The following is a 20,026-nucleotide window of genomic DNA, read 5'->3' as shown; positions in this document are numbered from 1 at the left end:
GATTGCAAAGTTGCACATGTGCTTTTCTTCAACTATATAAAGTGCACAGAAAATAACTGTCCTGAACATCAACTCTTCCAGTTAAACCAGCGTGTTAATCACAGCGCTGCACAAGAACCGCACACACGCACACACGCACAGCGCAATGCAATACTGCAGTTATCACACACAGTACTAATCTTATTTACACACACTGTAAGATGAGAAGCCAAATTCAGTTTACCTGAAACCAAACAACTTTTACACATTTAAACCGCAAACATACTTTTAATCTCACCTACTTTCACCAACTGCGACTTTCCCAAACAAACAAACCCCCCCCCCCCCCCCCCCCCCAGTTCAGCACAGAACAGCTTCACATCCACACGAATACGATTCTCATTCAGATTAATATGATTATTATCTTACCCCAAATTAAAAGCGGAGTAAATCCTCCAGAAATGTGCAAGTGCATTCACTTCAGCTGCAAACTAGCGCATTCTCTTTTCCTAACCAGACCCCCCCTACTAACAACCCACTATCTGTCATTCACATTCAGAGAGAGAGAGCGAGAGAGAGAGAGAGAGAGAGAGAGAGAGAGAGAGAGAGAGAGACCCTCCCTCCAGGACCAGTATGGAAGGCCACAGGTGACAAAGCATCCAAAAGGATGATTATGTTTGTTTACTGGGATTTTACCGTCATGTTTTACACTTTGGTTACATTCATGACAGGAACGGTAGTTACTCATTACACAAGATCCATCAGTTCACAAGGTTATATCGAACACAGTCATGGACTACCTCACTTGCATGTCTCTGGACTGTGCGAGGAAACCGGAGCTCCCACAGAAAATCCACGTAGACATGAGGAGAACATGCAAACTCCACACAGAAAGGACCCGGAACACCTCGACCAGTGTGGACCAGTGACCAGACAGGATAATGAAGTCCTCCAGTGTGGTCAAGCACTCAGAACTGGTCATTAGAGCAAGAACTGAGTTTGGCTAATGGTTGAGGTACCTGTACAAGTGGTGGAGGAATACAGTGGGCAAAGCATGTTCCATCTGTACATGTCATGGCTATCTGTAAAAAATGTCTGCATTTAGCACATGCTTTTATCCAAAGCAACTTACAGTACTTTGCCAGTATATGTCGTCCAAGCAATTAAAGGTGAAGGGCCTTGCTCAAGGGTCCAACAGTGGCAACCTGGCAGTGGTGGGTCTTGAACCTTTTAATTACTAGTCCAGTACCTTAACCACTAGGCTACAACTGCCTATAAAGAATTATACATCTGATACGATTTTTTACACCTGACTACTCTCACACCCAAAATGAGACTCATATCCCTGGATACATGAGTGGTCAGGTACCCATGAAAAGAAGAGACTCAAAGCTTCACATATCAGAGGAGGCGTGTATACTGACCTGTGACCTTTCTCTGCCAGCAAGAGTGTCGTCCCATAAAATGAGTCCCAGAAGGGGGGGGGGGGGGGGGGGGGGGGGGGGGGTTAGGGAGAGGATTTCCTACAAGATTATGGTCAGGTGTCTGCATGTGTACCCATGTTTACATAGACATACATGAGTAAGTGAGTGGGTGGGTGTAATGTAAACTGTAAACAGAATAAATGCCATCTCATCAGGGGTGCATTCCAGTTTTGTGCTTAGTGTTTCCTGTTGCCCACTGTAACCCTGACCAGGATGAAAAAGTAGTTCAAAACAATAATGTACAATTAGTTTGGGTGTACAATTAATTAATGATGTAGTCATTCCACAACAGATAATCTTAGATACACTATATGTCCAAAAGTATTGGGACACCTAACTGTGAGCTTGCTGGACATTCATAAAACCATGGGCAGTTAAAAAGAGTCTTCTTCAACCTTTTGCAGCTATTAAAGTGTCCACTTTTCTGGGAGGACCTTCCACAAGATTTTAGTTTGTCTGTGGAGATTTGTGCCCATTAGAAGAGCACATGTTGGTCCATGTCAAACTCATCAAACTGAGTCTTTAAATCTCTAATGACTTACCTGGGACAAATCGTCCCTCATTATGTCTGCATTAAAGGACTGTAGAAACGTGGGGGATGCCAGGAGGCCACAAATACCAGTGAGTTTGAACACTAGCAATCGCTCGACAATTGGACTAGACCACTAGACCATGTACCCATTACTAATATTAGTCATTTCTATTATCATTATATAAGCCTAAACTCTACAATCATATTTTGAGGTTATTGAGGGTCTTGTTAATAAATGTGCCATTCATGATTTCTCATCATTTTCAAAACTCCAGTGATGGTTTTATTATCCAGAGAAAAGTAAGCTGGTTCTCATTTTATTAAAAGCTTGGGTGTGCTGCTCAAGTGTGGGACAATTCACTAGGACTGGGAAACATCCCATAATACTTCATATTAAAATGCTAATGATTTAACGTTTCATTTACATAAGAAAAGTGCTGGGTGGCAAAGTGGGCATTTGGTTAAGTGAATGCGAGTGTTACACAAGGTCTCTGGTATGTTCTTTTTATGTTTGCATTTTTTCTTTTTTTCTTTTTATATTTTCTAGATGAACTAGATGAAACGGCTGCTCTAAATATTTCTTAATCTGGATGAATGTGTGTTAATATGTGTTATTGTAAAAGACACACACCATGTCCAGGGTGTAGTAAGTACAGCACAACCCACTATTCTTACTCTCACAGTCTTAACCGCTTATCCAATCAGGGTTGCGGGGGGAGGGGGTGTGTGCTGGAGCCTATCCCAGCTTTTCAATGGGCGCAAAGCACACAGTAACACCCTGGACGGGACTCCAGTCCATCGTAGGGCAGACACACATACACACACACATACACACACCCATTCACCTATAGGGCAATTCAGTGTCTTCAATTAACTTGACTGCATGTTTTTGGACTGTGGGAGGAAACCGGAGCTCCTTGAGGAAACCCACGCAGACACAGGGAGAACATGCAAACTCTGCACAGAAAGGACCCGGACCGCCTCGCCTGGGGATCAAACCCAGGACCTTCTTGCTGTGAGGCAACAGTGCTACCCACCGAGCCACTAACCCAGTATTGCCAAGAAAAATTGGTCATAACAGATTTCATCCATTTTTTATTGGATAGGATCTTTGTTACTTTATACCTTGCAAAAGATGCAGAAGATGGAGTGGCTTTTAATTGATCCTAGGTATAAGCAAGGGAATTGTAGTGATGCCATGTGATAAATTTTCAGTGATGGTGTTTTTGTCAGTGTTTTTGTTTGGGTCCAGACTGACTACGACTCCAACCAGGTGGAGCAACAACCATCCATTCCAGCCTCCTGACCAAATGTGCATCATGCATCCTTGAGAGTAATTTTTCTTATAATAATTGACCAGTTCTACTATTTTTCAACTAATAAATTCATATTTGGTGTTCAGTATGCATGCAAACACTGCGTAACGCTGATATAAAGCAGAATTGATGATTTAAGGTGGTATTTTATTTCTAAAAAAAAACATTTACACATCTGTTCTATTAAAGTTTTAAATGTTGGAATTTACAAAATCACAAATAGTCCCTATAAAGAAATATTTAATGATTTATAGAAATTGAACTTGTTTGTGCCAGAGGTGCACAGTGTGATTTTACCACCAGGAGGCATTAGAGGTATTGATAACAAATCAACAGGATTAGTTCACAGCATATTATTATCCACCTAATTAAGGGTTTTATTTATTTATTTATTTGTGTATTTGTTTGTTCATTTGTTTGTTCGTTTAGTCATGTACGTTTAGGGTAATTAACCCTTACATTTTAATAAATAATTTTTTTTAAAACAGTCTGACCTGACAAATGCTCTTCTCTTGTAAAAATAAAAAACGTATAAAACTTGTGTTAACATAAAGCAGTTAATAAGAATAACTTAAATCATGGAAGAATTGAAGTCGTTGATATAGTGGGTGACACGCAGCAAACCTGTAATATTCAGGGTGGTTAGAGGAAGGCCAGAACTGCCTTTGGAATGTGTACTCGCCAGTGCGATCTTAGTGCTGGGCTCAAGTCCAGATAAAAATAAGAGGGTTACATCAGGACGAGCTTACATGGTGTCATGTAACCAGCAGAGGGCGCCAGAATGCACAGGGAATTAAGTACAGTCCTATGTGGAATTGGCTCCTGGACTCCTGATCTAAACTATCTCTATAGGTTACTTATTATACCTAAAATACAAAACCAAGGGTCTCTTGATGCATGCTCGATAATCCAGGTACACAAATCCACAAGGTTGAATCAGTTCATCTGGACACAAGTTTGTTGTAGCGATATGTTTTGTCACTCATCCAAGTGACTTCTTCAGTCTGAGCTGGTGGTTAATAACCCAACCTTATATGCAGACGACTTGCATAACGACCGATCACCGCCCATTAACAATGAAACCGGTGATCAGGTTCATATGCAAATCACAATGACCATTAATTACAATGGTCATGTGTGCCTTTCACATATGACTGGGGAATAGCTCCTATCACGGCATTGTAAGATGGTGAGAGATGTACTCTCAGGTCCCCTTTCGATTCAGGGATGGTTGTTCCCTCTTCACATAGATGGCCTCTTTGACTCCCCGTTCAAACCAGCGTTTCTCCTTGTCAAGGATCTGCACATCATCATCATTAAATGAGTGGCTGCTGGCTTGGAGGTGAATGTAAATCGAGGAGTCCTGGCCAGAAGAGGTTGATCTTTTATGTTGGGCCATCCGTTTCCCCAAAGTACAGTTCCCGGCAATCCTCCCGGCACCTAACAGCATACACTTTGCAAAAAACACTAGTAGCTGGTAGATAAACAATGTTCAAACAGTGAGGGCTGGATAGAAAGTACCAGTGAAATGGCTACAGCATTTCACTTCACTTCAGCACTTCATCAGCGTGGATTCGGCATAGTGCTCGGTGCGCTGGAACTTTCTGGATTGTTTTTCCAAATATCTTTAATCTTTGCTTGGTTATTTGCAGGTTCAGATTGTATATTCAAACTTAGACAAAGCAAAAAGTGATAAAAATAAATTTCATAAAAAACATCTTGTTAAAAACACTTTTCTGAGCAAAAACAAACACTGACTGTGAAATAATTAGCTTATTTTATTTTCTCAGGCTAATGCATTTTCTACCCCGCAGTAAGAAATGGAACAGCAGGATGTTCAGGTTAGTTTTCACAGAAACAAACATGCTGGTTTTATCAACATTCTAGTTTTTACCAAGGTATCACACTGGGTTTTTCTGAGCGGTGTTGGTTTTAATTTCAGCCATCACTGTAGGAAGGAGATCATGTGATCATCTGTTCAGTGGGCAGAAGATTTTTCTCAGCAGCACATAAAATGGTAACGCTGTCGGATTTAAAGTTTAACTGGCTTTGTAAACACAACACGACCCTGTCATTACTGTACTGTTCAGTGGATGTTTAGAGATACACAGTAAGTCCTAAAGTATCTAGAGCTTGTCAAACATAACATTTAAAAACCTTTGACTTTAATTTGAAGTTGACCACTTTCTCCTTTGCAGCAAATCTAGTTTTGACTCTTCTTTCTTTCTTTCCACATGATTTTGAAGTGTATCTGTGGGCATTTGTGCCTATTCACCCAAAAGAGCATTTGCTAGTTTAGGCACTGATGTTGAACAGGAAGGCCTGGCATTCCAGTTTATCCCAAAATGTTTACTAAAGTTGAGGTCAGACCTCAATCATTCATCCACATCAAACTCAAACCATGTCTTTGTTAACATTGCTTTGTGCACAGGGGGGACAGACATGCTGGAACAGGAAAGGGCCTTCCCCATACTGTAACCGTAAAGTTCAAATCATATAATTTATTTTATATATTTGATTTTATACTATCAAACCATGCTGTGCCAAGTCAAGTCAATTTTATTTGTATAGTGCTGTTTACAATGGACATTGTCTCAAAGCAACTTAACAGAATCCAAGACCTACAGACCAAAAACCCCTGTTGAGCAAGTCGAGGGCAACAGTGGCAAAGAAAAACTCCCTTAAAATTACAGGAAGAAACCTTGAAAGGAACCAGACTCAGCAGGGACCTCCATCCTCCTTGGGTGACTGTGTGCAGTGGAGACAGTCATGCTGGAACAGGAATGGACCTTCCTGAACAGTTGCCACAAAGTTTAAAACAAATGTCACTCCTAGAAATGAGTGTGTCTAAAACACCCGAACACAATCATTAGAAGAGATTACAACATAATTCTGTCCAGAAATTAAATCATGTACTTTTAAAAAATTGTAGACGAACAACAATAAATGGACAACTAAAGAAAGATGGATATAGATTTATTATTATAATAAGTAGTAGTAGTAATAGTTAGCAGCATCTGAAATATTGATTCTAACAATAAATAACAATAGCAACAACAACAGTAAAAATAGTAATTATAATAATAATAATTATTATAATTATTATTATAATTGTTGTTAATAAATTGTTGTAAAATAAATAGTTAAAATAAATAAATAATATAAATAAATTATTAAATGTTAATAATTTATTAACAAAAAAGAACGTTGGAAGGTTATATATAATATTACCAAGAATATAAATATTTAAATAAAGAAATAAAATGTAATTTAAAAATAGTGTAGAACAAAAAAAGCTATTCCAACAAAAGTTTGCATCCCCATAAAATTTATAAAACATGTTAGATTTCACTGATCTTTTTTCCACTGATCTCTACATAATTGTTCAATCATGCAAGTTGGGAAATTACTTTTAAAAAATAAGATGAATTTTGATATTTTCTCAGTCCCCTGCTCTATCTAATTCTCCCTGATCTCTCATCTGCTGTAAATCTTTCACATTTTTTGATCATTTATCTTAAAATATTTAGTAATCAGGAAACAGAAACGATGGGGACACTTCTTTCATCTGGTTCCTAAAAATCTGCTGAATTTAACATTTTGAATCATTTTGGTACAGAATTTATACACATTTTATTTTTCATGAACTCTCTGTTTGAATGGCAATGCAAACTTTTTGTAAAGTATATAATGAATAAATGTGCGTTATACACAGAATATAAACCTAAAACTTGAGGAAATGAACAGAACATCATATACTAATGTAAATGCAGTATAATCACTCTCATTACTTTAACTGTACCTAATAAAAATAAAATAAAGTTACATATTATGTACTGATATACTAATAATAAACAGATAAATAACAAGGCATGAAGTTAAAATCATTACATCAGCATTTTCTACATTTCTTCTTCAGGTCGGCATGATCTTGATGGAAGTGAATTTCTTCATAGCTTGATAAGAACTTCACCTAGAGAATATATAGTGTTATTATTATATATTTATTATTTAGCATTTGTATGTATCTTTAGCATTATGCACTTGACAGTCATTTTAGTAGCCTTTTTCAGGGGCCTAACAGTAACAAGGCAAGTCGTAGCCTAGTGGTTAAGGTACTGGACTATTAATCAGAATGTCGCTGGTTCAAGCCCCACTACTGCCAGGTTGCTTCTCTTGGGCCCTTGAGCAAGGCCATTAATCCTTAATTGCTCAGACTGTATACTGTAACTGTAATGTAACTCGCTTTGGATGAAGGCGTCTGCTAAATGCCAAAAATGTAAATGCCGAAATGTAACAAATTGACAGTGCTGGTGCTTGAACCCTTAACCTTTTGAATAATAGTTCAGTACCACAAAACTCTCTATTATTATTATTTTAATGTCTTGTTATTTTAAATGCAGGGTGTGTTTTGTGCAGGGTGTACTGTGTGTATTTGTGGTAATCAGGACATTCTGACCATTGTGTACTGGTCCCCATTTTTTTAATAAATGCCAAAATGACCAATAATTTCTACTTCTGTTGTGCATGAATCAATAAAAATCTACAACAATCTTTATAGGCTTTTTGTTTGTTGGGTTTGTAATATAATTAATTGGCATTAAGTGGCAGGTCATGTTCTACCTCAGGCTTCTATGGTCAAAATGTTTCTCCAGAACATTCTGTTGTCTGTTTGGCTCTTCAGGCTTCATAAAGACTCATTTATTATTTCTCTAATTGTATCCATCTTGTTGCTGGCTGGCCTTTTCCTTTTTTACCTTTAATTTTTAAAGCATTATTGTCCTTCCTAGTTAACTGCTTCTTCTCATATTACGTCCAAAATAAGAGAGCCTCAGTCAGCCTTATTAATTATTACATTAATAAGAAAATTGTTTATTTTGTTTATGATCTTTGTCCACCACTGCTTTAAAATGTCATCATTGTAAACATAAATCATCAAATCCAAATTGTAAGAATATATTTGTAGTGAAATTATATATTTATGAATATATTTAATTTTTCTCTATTAGCTTAGTTGTAGCTTAAATTATTAATTATTCCATCTTATTAAGAATCTTATTAAGAAATGTAAATTATTTACATTTATGAAGTTTCTTTAGCAAACAAGTGTTTGCTACATCATTGTAGCAGTTCTACCATTAATCATTTTTAGGATGGTGTTAATATTAGTATTTTAATAATATGATACTGTAAACATACTTTTTACATGGGCAAGTTATTATTATGTTAGATTATGCAACTTACAGAAATAAGTCATTCACCACTGCTTAGAAAAGTCAACACTGTAAGCAACATGTGATTAATAGATGACTGTCCAAATGAAATTATACTAGGTGTAACTTACCCTAAAATTGGTAGCAAACAAATGGCATTTTTTCATTACAGTCTCTGTTCTCTATGATGTCAGCTCCAGTTTTCTTAGCTCCACACCGGTAAGGCCTGGCTGGACATGAAGGCAGCGAGACCAACTTTCCAAGGGGCTTCTTGTCCACCCAGAACCAGGTGCCATGCAAGAAGCGCAGACCTGTCCAGACATGGGTCGCCTGAATATCCAAGTAGTTGAACACTAATAGATCATTCTGTAGGCTCAGGCTAATCAGATCGGTGTGATACTTTCTACAGTACTGCAGCGCTTCCTCCCAGGTCATCATCGTCTGCACCAAGACCACCTTAGGTATCCAGTTCCAGCAGGCAAAGGGCTGGGGTTGGTAGCAGTTTGAAAGATGCCACTCACCATCTTTGATCATCCCACAGTTTGCAGGTCCCCCAGACGTGTTTATGTCAGTTGAACCAAGTGCTGAAAAATCTGAACTACTTCCATCAGACCACTGAGCACTGCCTGACGGTGCTACATAAAGTCCAATCCAGTATTGAGATAATTTAAATGGATTACCTCTTATGTTAAAATTTTCGAACTCTGTGCAGATGGATAGCAAATCTAAAAAATGGTTCTTGCAGAATAAATGAGCATCACTCCAACTCATATTCAATTTCACAAAAGTGTAAGTTTTGATAAACAGGCAATTTGCAGCTCCTGTCAAAGCCGCCAATATAAACAAATAGCCAGTAGCATTCATCTCTCGCTGTGCTAAATTCAAGCCTCAGTCTGAAGATACTGCTGGAATGAAAGCACTTCAAAAAGCCTAATCTTTTAGTCCAGGTAATACCAGGTAGCGCAGTACTAAGTAATCCTTTTAGCAAAACATTCATGCAAAGCAAAACAATGCAAAGTCATGCAAAGCAAACTTGGTTGGCCTGACTAGGTCATTTAAAACACTTAGCTTGTTTACAAAAGGTAGTGACATGATAGCTTGTGTCAAATTTGTGGTTAATAAGCTCAAATTCAAACATGGATTTTTTTCATAACTGTTGATGGTCTTAGATACTGTTATCCACACAGTGGTGTGGGATGGTCAGATCCTTGCCCTTTGGCTGACATTTTTAAGATTTTTACCTAACACCTCGGCCGGTGGTGTATAACCAAGATCACTCTGCCCTGTACGTGCCCTGTCTACGGTGGAATCATGTCAACATTTATTTCATGTGGTTGTCCATGTGACGTCCATCTTGGACACGGATGGTGGCAGGCATTTTTATTGGCAGTCCACTTTTTTCCTCTTTTTTAGCCTCCTTTAGTTTTACTTAAGTTTGAGTTCCCTGGTGGCTACTCAGTTCTCATTCTCTTTGTTTGGGGGGCGAACGTCTCATTTACATTTACAATGAGGGCTTATACTGCCCTATGTCTAATTTTTTTTTCTTTTTGGGTGAGCATGTAAAGTGTGGTGTTCTGTATTTCAACACACATGCTTGCCTATCTGTTCTGTCTTCTTCTCTCTGCTTTGGGCTGCGGATCAGATTTTCTGCAGATCTGAATTAATGCCAGTAGTTTTGGAATGGCATGACCAACAAAATAATGCTCATGTGTCTGTGAGTAAATGTCCTGTAGTCCTGTCTTTTAATATTATTATTCATGAAACAGCACAAATAAGAAATGCAATTTCTATTAAATTTACACATTTATTTCTAGTAACTGGACTATAGGACACATTGTCTCTTTCTGTAAGCTTCAGTTTACATTACGGCTGCCTGCGTCAAAACCAGAAAAAACCAAATCATATCAAGTCAGTCTTTTTTAATGTACTGTATGTATATCGGCATTATTGTGTTAAAAGTTATAATTACATTAGTTTATAAAAAATATTCTTTTGCACATAAGCAATGTTTAGCATAAAGTATGAATACAAATCACATGACTATAAACCTGACTGACTGAAATGAGACCCACTCTATACAAATCCACCATTTACGCTAAAGAACATTTGCATGTGGGATTGCCACCACTACTCCTACAAGCAAACAAATACCAATCTGTCTGTAATTGTATCAGAAAGAAAGGACAGACATGTTTTACACAGGACATAATGGTTTCTTTGGGCAGGCACACAAGATAATATGTTATTTATTAATGTATTAATATATTATTTATTAGGAAAAAAATCTTACACTTGATTTAATGTAAATAAATAATCTTAATAATAATTTTAAGCAATGCAAAGCAAGCTTGGTAGGTTTTATTTCAAATGAATGAATCAAAAACACTAATTTAAGGAATAATTTGTCATGCAAGTGTTAAATCTGTTCTCTTGTAATTAAAAGGCACAAACACACTAAAAGCACACAATTATTTTTTTCTTAAGCAAAAACCCGTAATAATATACACTGATCAACCATAACATTAAAACCACCTCCTTGTTTCTACACTCACTGTCCATTTTATCAGCTCCACTTACCATATAGAAGCACTTTGTAGTTCTACAATTATTGACTGTAGTCCATCTGTTTCTCTGCATGTCCCCATTCATGCTATTCTTCAATGGTCAGGACCCCAGGTTAGGTATTATTTAGGTGGTGGATCATTCTCAGCCCTGCAGTGACACTGACATGGTGGTGGTGTGTTGGTGTGTGTTCAGACACAGCAGCGCTGCTGGAGTTTTTAAACACCTCACTGTCCCTGCTGGACTGAGAATAGTCCACCAACCAAAAATAAAAACTGCAGTACCACTGCTGTGTCTGATCCACTCATACCAGCACAGTGGTCCTGTGGGGGTCCTGATCACTGAAGAACAGCATGAAAGGGGGCTAACAAAGCATGCAGAGAAACAGATGGACTACAGTCAGTAATTGTATAACTACAAAGTGCTTCTATATGGTAAGTGGAGCTGATAATATGGACAGTGAGTGTAGAAACAAGGAGGTGGTTTTAATGTTATGGCTGATTGGTGTATTTTAAAACAAAGAATGGTTTACAGTTGGTCCTGTCCTAAATTCGGGTTTTGTTGGCTCTAGTTTCCCCAGAATTACTTGACGCACAGCAGTTACACACCCCGGACATGACCGCAAACCCATTTTGAGACCATAGCCACCCCCCTCAGTCATATCTAATCATGTCTGTATACAGATGCCCAGCTGGCCGATCACACAGATCTGTTGTTCGAACAGTCAATACCTTTTCCATCTGGTAATTTTGAAAATCTGAGGCTTGGCTTGAGGTTTTAGAAATAAACAATAAATATTGGAGTCCTGGCAGGCAAAGAGGTGTTTTGAAGTGCATCTGGTGGGGAAGGGGGGTATAAAGAGGAAAGCAGTTGGTTAATGACACCCCCATAGCACCGGGACACTAAAACAGGAAAGCAGTTATTGTTGCCATCACCCATTGGCAGAGCATCTAGATGTAGACGAAACATTACAGTGGCTCATCTTCCGTCGACTGAGCATCCATGGTGATGTATGTTAACACTCAAGCATATTGGGAGGAATTTAGTCAGTTTTTAGAGCAATTATCAAGGGGATACTGGGGTGTCTTTATCATTGTTGACTAACTCAGTAGATGGTCATTAGGACCTTGCTCAGAGGCCTAACAGTGATAGTTTGGTGGTGGTCAAATAGCTTTAGCGCTGAGCCACCCTGGTGTTCAGTATTTCAGGCTCTCTGTGTACACTGTACCGTACACTCACAATAGCTGAAAACCTAGTTGAGCGAGGCCAAGCATACTGTAGCTTATTTGCTTAGGGCAATAGAACCTGAGCTACATTTGCATGGTATCCGTGTGTCTAAACTTTCCCTCTCTGACGCTTTTGAACACTGTGATTTTAGCTTTTTAGGCTTTTGAATTTTGGAGAATTGTAATAAAAGTCACAATTTACACAATGTTAGATTCTCTGATTACAATATTAATCAAATTTTTTATACTAATATGTGACTGACTGATGGATGGACTGTCAAGTTCATATTAGTTCATTTATACAGACTAACAGGCAGAGTATGTGTAAGTATGTGTACACATCCTAAATATTCAGCCATTATTGCTATCAAGTGTACACTGTGAATCCTGAGCTTCCAAAAAATGTGACAATAGAGTACGCCCCTGTTCACAAAGCGAGGTCCTCACTAAACCACACTGAACGTATTATTAGTTAAGTTAAACCATGTGCTAGTCTATCTAACTCTGAGGTGGTTTTTTTAAACATGAAACTTTGCTTTTAGGACCCATAATGCAATTCAGTAGCTAGCCACTTCAGACTATATTGTCTATGGAGTAATTTGTGGAGGTTCTGCAGAATTATGCTTTATCTGCAACCAACAAACCTCATTTATCTCAAAAGCTAATTATCAAGCCCTCTTTAAATTCTGTGAGTTGGGAGCAGAGGGTCTCTTCATCTGGAGCTGATAAACATAGGTTTGTTATAAACAAAGAGAGAATTAACTACAGTCTGGTACAGAAAAAGCTTTTTAGTGCTTAGTTATTTTAACCATTATTTCAGGATGAAGCCACTCCAAGTCTAAGGTAAGCTTATATTTATTTATTTATTTATTTATTTTTAAGCTACGCTACTTTGGTAGTTTGTATGTGTGTAGAGTTTTAGTAGCGTTTGGCTTGTTATCCCTCACCTACTGGCTGGTTATTATTATTATTATTTGCACAAGTTTGCAAATCCAGTTAATCACGTTAGCTTTCTCGCTGATAAAGCCTTTTAAGTGTGTCTGTGAGAATTCATGCTCATTCAGTCAAAGTAGCACATGTGAGGTTAGGCACAAAAGGACTGGCTCACAGTCAATGTTCTGATTTTTCCCAAAGCTGTTTAACAAGGTTGAGATCAAAGCTCTGTTCAGGAATGGGTGTAGCTGAAACACATTAGGTTAATATTTAGCATTCCACATACATGTCCACTAACTTATGTACTTCCTGAGCTGCTTTTTCACTAAACTGCCACTGGTGTTAATGCCTTGTTGAGTCCACATACTTAGAATGACCATATTTTGGTTTTTAAAAAAGAGCACACTAGGAGGCAGATGGGCAGCATGGGGCAGGCAGCAGCCTCTGTTGGGTAGGAGGTGGCACATACTGAGTGACAGCAACGGGTGGCACTGTGGTGATGTGTATGTATGTACAGTATGTGGCGCGAGGCAGCGTAACAAAGGTGATGGTGGCCTTCAGAAACATGTAATTTATATGTAATCCATAGACAGTTTATTAATAATAATGATGACAGTAATATTAATAATGACAAATATAATTATAATAATAACAACAGTTAATAATAATAATAAATACAACAACAACAATATTAATAATATTATTATTATAACAAAAGATAGATCTAAAAGTCCTTATATGATAATTAAGTACTGTACACATAAAGGTAAGAGCAGCACCAGGACCACACTAAGTTAGCACTAAAACCTGCTTTTATGTTGAGTTTTAATTTTAAAAAATTTTAAGCAGTTTAGAAATCTCAAGAAGGTCCTGGGTTCAATCCCCAGGCGGGGCAGTCCAGGGTCCAGGGAGTTTGCATGTTCTCCGTGTCTGTGTGGGTTTTCTCCGGGAGCTCCGGTTTCCTCCCGCAGTCCAAAAACATGCAGTCAGGTTAATTGGAGACGCTGAATTGCCCTATAGGTGAATGGGTGTGTGTATGTGTGTCTGCCCTGCGATGGACTGGCGTCCTGAGCAGGGTGTTACTGTGTGCCTCCACTATTCAGGAAGGTCCAGTCCAAATTAAATAGTTTGTTCTGGAGTTTAAATCATAAAGGGATGATGATCACATAATACCTGCGTGCAATCAAACCGATGGCTCCAAGTGTTCTGCAGAAATTTGCAATACAAACTTTATGCATAATTATTATTATAATTATTATTTTTTGTTAGTCGTTGTAAAAACTTATATTATGGGTCAGTCTGGTGCAGCAGCTAATAAAGTGATTGCCACACAGCAACATGGGACCAAGGGACCTGGGTTTAGATTTATACTCTCCCCATGTCAGCATATTGTTTTATGATTTTTGCCCCAACACCCCCCTCATAAACCTCTCATAAACCTGCAGAAGGCCGATTAGCAAATTCAAAAGGCCCATGGGTCTGAGTGAGTGAATGAGTGAGTGAGTGAGTGAGTGAGTAAATGACCACCCAAGGTTATTGGGTGGCAGTGAAGCAGAATTACATAGCTACTGAAAATAAAAATACATGTTAAATACATGTTATCACTGTACAATAATTAAACATTTGTTTCAAATGTTCACTTGTTTTATACATCACATATTAATTAGTTACAGAGATACACTCAATAGCCACTTTATTAGGAACATAAGGCCAAGCAAACACACAATTACCACACAATATTATGTTTTGTATTTACATTATGAATTGGTGCCAACGTAACCAACAAATCACTATGTTAAAAGCTTTTCCTTTAGCTTTGTGTCTGACTTTGTGTTTAACTGTGTTTAATTAAAGTTTTTTTTACAATAAGCATGAAAAAAATGTTCAGTAAAATATGATAGTTGTGCTCATTTTTTTCATTTCATTTTATTTTATTTTCATGAACTGCTTTAGCCTGGTCAGGATCACAGAGGGTCCAGGGTTCCATCTGCAGCAGTTATGTAATGCAGTTATGTAAACATTGACCAGCATCTCAAAGGAATGTTTCCAACACCTTGTGAAATCCATGCAGCTGCATGCATCAGTATGGTGTTCCTTATAAAGTGGCCAGTTACTGTTTAAGTAAATATCATTAAAGAAATAAATACAGAGAATACAACAGAAAGAAAATACAGTATGTATATGCAGTGATTACATTAGATGACAAATATTATTTAAGCTTTAATGTGTGTAAAATATTCACATAAATCAAAAATCCATTCCTCTGCAGCTTGTTCACAGGTTTGACTGTAGCTCATGGCATGAAGGAGGCGTCCTATTTAACAGATCTCACACTGGAAATAAAATACATTTTCATTATAATCAAATTATTAAAAGCAAACATGATTACATACATCTGTGTGAATGCCATGCTATTATAAAAGCAGGACCAAACACTAGCGTGGGTGCCAAAGTCTACAACTCAAATGTAAAAGATTCCTGCAACTGTTTTCTCTTGCTGTGATGGAATCATTAGTGCACAGTTTCAATTAATGGATTCAGAAACTATTTAGACACCTTTACCTTTTGTGCACTATTTTTTTTTACTTATTTAACCAAACCTCAACAACAAACAGGCACTGCACATCATCTGAGTGATACCGATACCATCCCTACAGTGAAACATGTGGTGGCAGCATCATGCTGCGAGGTGCTTTCCACCTCACTAAAAGGATATAGACAGATGCATGCAGTCAAATTCAGGAAAATCACTGAAGAAAAAGTTCATCATTGTCAAATGATGGTTTCATTTGTTGAAGGAAAAATGCTGTTCAGCCATACCTGGCTCAGTGTAAAAAAGTAATTGTCCTATTAGCTACTAACATCTGCGTTCTTTTCACTGGCTTCCGGTAGCTGCCCGCATTCAATTTAAAACACTGATGCTCACCTACAAAATCTAAACATCACTTAAATAAAACCTGTCTTGTATTGTGCAGCAGGCTAGAAGTTCTCAAAAAGCATCCCATGATGCCACATTCTAAAAAGATTTAAATACAGATGCAAAGTCACTGAAATTTACAAGTCTTAGATTAAAGTTAGGGTTAAACAATGTTTTTCAACCCTCTACAAGGGTTAAAATAATGCTGGGACTTTGGGGAGCCACAGCGAGAGCCGTTACCACAAGACTTTACTTGCCACAGTTAAGGTCAGTGGATACGATTCCAGAATAAAAAAGGCACTGGGCAATAATGGCATACATGGGAGAGCTGCAAGGCACAAACCACTGCTGACCAAAAAGTACACAAAGACTCATCTCGCATTTGCCAAAAAAACATCTAAATGACCCCCAAGACTTCTGGAATAATATTCTGTGGACTGTGGTCTCTATAAAAATTAGTTGGAAGATTTGAAACATTAAAATGTTACAGATTAGCACAAATAGAAGAAATCGAAAGGAAAAACCTTTTTTACTGGATGTTACTTACCTGTGATAGCAAATGAAGTGTGTTTTTTTGTTGCAGTCTATGTTCACAATGATGTTAGAACCATTTTTCTTGGCTCCACAGGTAAAAGGCTTTAACGGACATACAGGCACCGAGGTAAAACTGCCTAGAGGCTCCATATTCACCCAAAACCAGATACCATCCATAAAGCGCAGACCTACCCACACTTGGGACGTCTGGATAGTTAGGCCTCGGATGGCTAACAGATCATTCTCTGTAGTCACGCTAATCAGTTCAGTATAGTGTGTTCTGCAGTGATTCAGTGCTTCCTCCCAGGTCTTATTCTTCTCTACTAGGACTACGATAGGCTCCCATTTATAGCATGAAAAGGGTAAAGTACAATAGCAGTAATTATTACTCCACATACCCTTTGTTACTGTCACACAGTGTTTCATGGTTGGAGCGGCTGGTTCGTTTGATGCCCATGCTGTAAATGTTAAATCGCTTCCATCAGACCACTGAGAGTAAGTTGTAGTGTTTGAACTCTTGCTAAGCCCGATCCAGCTTGGCATAAAAGCACCCTTCCCTGCATCATCCATCAATTGATCAAGTTCCACAGATGAAAGGGTGGCTGAGAGATCTACATAATTTGTCCTGCAGTATGACTGAGCGTCGGCCCAGGGCAATGCTAAATCCACAAAAATGTTTGTTTTCGATATTATACATGTTACTCCTCCTAATAGAGCCATCAGTAGGACAAAACAGTGAGCAGCCATCATCTCTCACTGTGATGTCTTCTAGCTGGAGTTTAAAGTAATAGCAGAAGTGAAATAATTTAAGAAGGCTGTAGACAAATAAATGCAAAAACCACGTGCTGCCCTGAATGATCATCAAATAAGGAATTGGGCTGATAATGAATGCAAACTTCATGCACATCATGTTTTTTTTTTCTTATTCAACAAGCTTTTTCAACTGATATCCATTTTTAGCTCTTATTTTCTTTTTTTATACTGTCCATCATTAAAAAACAGAGATGATCAACAAGCAAAGGTTTTAAGTCACTGAAACAATGTTAAGTCATTATTTGTTAATAAAACATTCTTTTGCAATCCTCTCATACAAGTCCTTCACTACTCCTGTATTACTGTGTTTGACTTACAGTAAAAGGCTACAAGTATTTACCCACTTTAGTTTTTGTCATTTATGCACATCCAGTGCAAATATTTACTTAAACACACATTTACACACATAATGTCTTTTAACAGCCTGCACTAAACCCCTTTGCTAAATAAAAAAAATAAAAACTTTAATTCAAAAAATCAGAACAGCGCTCAGATATTTAATAATTCTTTAAACTTTACTGAATTTAATGACGTTTTACTGGTTGAATTTGAAAAAGTATTATAGATTTGTATATACATGTCATACTGTAAATATAGCTTTAAATTAGAATGTGGGCTGAGATGGTGGAAACTGGACCTGCCACAACCCTGACCAGGATAAAATGGTGGTCAAAGATGAAATAAAATAAAAGTGAGTGAGAATAAGAAAGGGTTTGACCTTTGCTAAACATTCAAAACATTAAAACAATTAACTGGTTTGGCTTTTTTACCAGTGTAAAATGTCCCACTGTTTTTTTAGCGATTATGCTGGTGTTCAGTTATTAATTAGTTATAAATAATATACTCTCAGGTAACTCTGCTGGATTATTCACTTTCCCACCATCCAGCCTACATGACTAAAGAGGTGGTGCTTTCTGTGGGCTTGCTCCCCGACTCTGGGACTCCAACAGGACACTTTTAAATCTGAACAAACCACTGTATGTACTAAGCAGATATTAACACACTGTCCTATCTTTTTTGTGCCCTCAGAACAGCAGTGCCAGCAGTGGGTGCCACCTATCTGTGGATTTAACTCAATGTCAATTCCATCAACAGAGATGGGCCCATCATAGGCCGTGAAGTGGAGTACCGCACTGTCTCAGGAACCATGTGTTAAGTGGGGTTTGGAATTGGAACCACGATGCGAACACAACCACAGAGACAGGAGCAGGGTTTAAGTGATTTATTAAGAATAATAGTCCAGAAAGAGAACCAGGGAACGAGGGTGAAGGCGAGGGTACGAGTGGCTACGCTTGGGGGTAGGAGGCTGACAGGAACCGCAGGTGGCAGGTGGATGAGAGATCCAGGGACCAGGCAGGGAAGGCAGGAACACAGGAACAGAGAGCCGGTGAGGGATCCAGGAACCAGGCAGAGAAGGCAGGAACACAGGAACTGAGAGTCGGCGAGGGATCCAGGTACCTAGGCAGAGAAGTCAGGAACACAGGAACAGAGAGCCGGCGAGGGATCCAGGTACCAGGCAGAGAAGGCAGGAACACAGGAACAGAGAGCCGGCGAGGGATCCAGGTACCAGGCAGAGAAGGCAGGAACACAGGAACAGAGAGCCGGCGAGGGATCCAGGAACCAGGCAGAGAAGTCAGGAACACAGGAACAGATAGCAGGCGCAAGGGAAACCAGACAGTGTGCATAGCAAACAACAACTGACAATCTGGTCCTGACTGAGAGGAAGGCATGGGCTTATAACCAGGAGGCTGATGAGAAGGTAATTAGGGCCAGGTGAGTCAAATTAGGCAGGGGAGAGATCTATTGGCTGGAATGGGAGGAGAAGTACCTTCAGCCACCGCTAGATGTCACCAAAACCACCAGAGGAGCGGCCACAGAGAACAGCAGCTCAGGAGGAGCTCTTAACACCATGTATGACCTGCAGCCTATGGATAAAGCCTCACACAAGATTGGCCACCTGGTACCAGACACCGAGTACGAGATTAGCGTGCTGCTGACACGCCCACTGGACGGGGGCACAGGAGCACACGGCCCACCAATCAGGGCTCGCACTAACCTAACTTCTCTCTCGCTTAAAAATTTCCCCAACCTTTAATCAACCCTCTACCAAGTCCTATCATGTTTCTGCCTGTGATGTTATGTTTCATGTTTCCTGTCTGCATGTCTGTATTCATTGAGTCTTTGGTTTATTGAAAAGTGCTATATAAGTATTATTATTATGAGACCCGTAATATGAGACACCTCTACTTAAATAAATCCCTCATAGTTTACTTTATAGTTTAGTTATTTGTTCAGCATTCATACCTGAATAAAAGCAGCAATAAGTTTTAAACACAACATACACTGAGTGATTAGTTTTGATTAAGTTTTTGTGCTATTCTACCCAATAGCATTACAGAAAGTAAATAAATAAATGAATGAATTGTAATTAGGCGTCCTAGACCTACACAGTTTTTTATTAATATTGTCTTTTTTGCACCACTGCATTGCATTTATGTTTTTACTCTTCCCTAAAAA

General features: G+C 38.5%; 1 protein-coding gene across 2 annotated transcripts in view; it reads right to left on the bottom strand.

Moving 5' to 3' along the window:
- gulp1a (GULP PTB domain containing engulfment adaptor 1a) overlaps window positions 1-502 on the bottom strand; it is a 111,310-nt gene extending 110,808 nt beyond the window's left edge. For both annotated transcript variants that reach the window (XM_063006060.1, XM_063006059.1), the window contains exon 1: window positions 409-502. The gene's annotated coding sequence lies outside the window, so the exon portion shown is untranslated. The remainder of the gene's footprint in view (window positions 1-408) is intronic.
- Between the last annotated feature and the right edge of the window lie 19,524 nt (window positions 503-20,026).

Source organism: Trichomycterus rosablanca, chromosome 12 (assembly GCF_030014385.1).
Source record: "Trichomycterus rosablanca isolate fTriRos1 chromosome 12, fTriRos1.hap1, whole genome shotgun sequence".
Lineage (NCBI taxonomy): Eukaryota > Metazoa > Chordata > Actinopteri > Siluriformes > Trichomycteridae > Trichomycterus > Trichomycterus rosablanca.
This window is presented reverse-complemented; position numbering and strand designations above follow the sequence as displayed.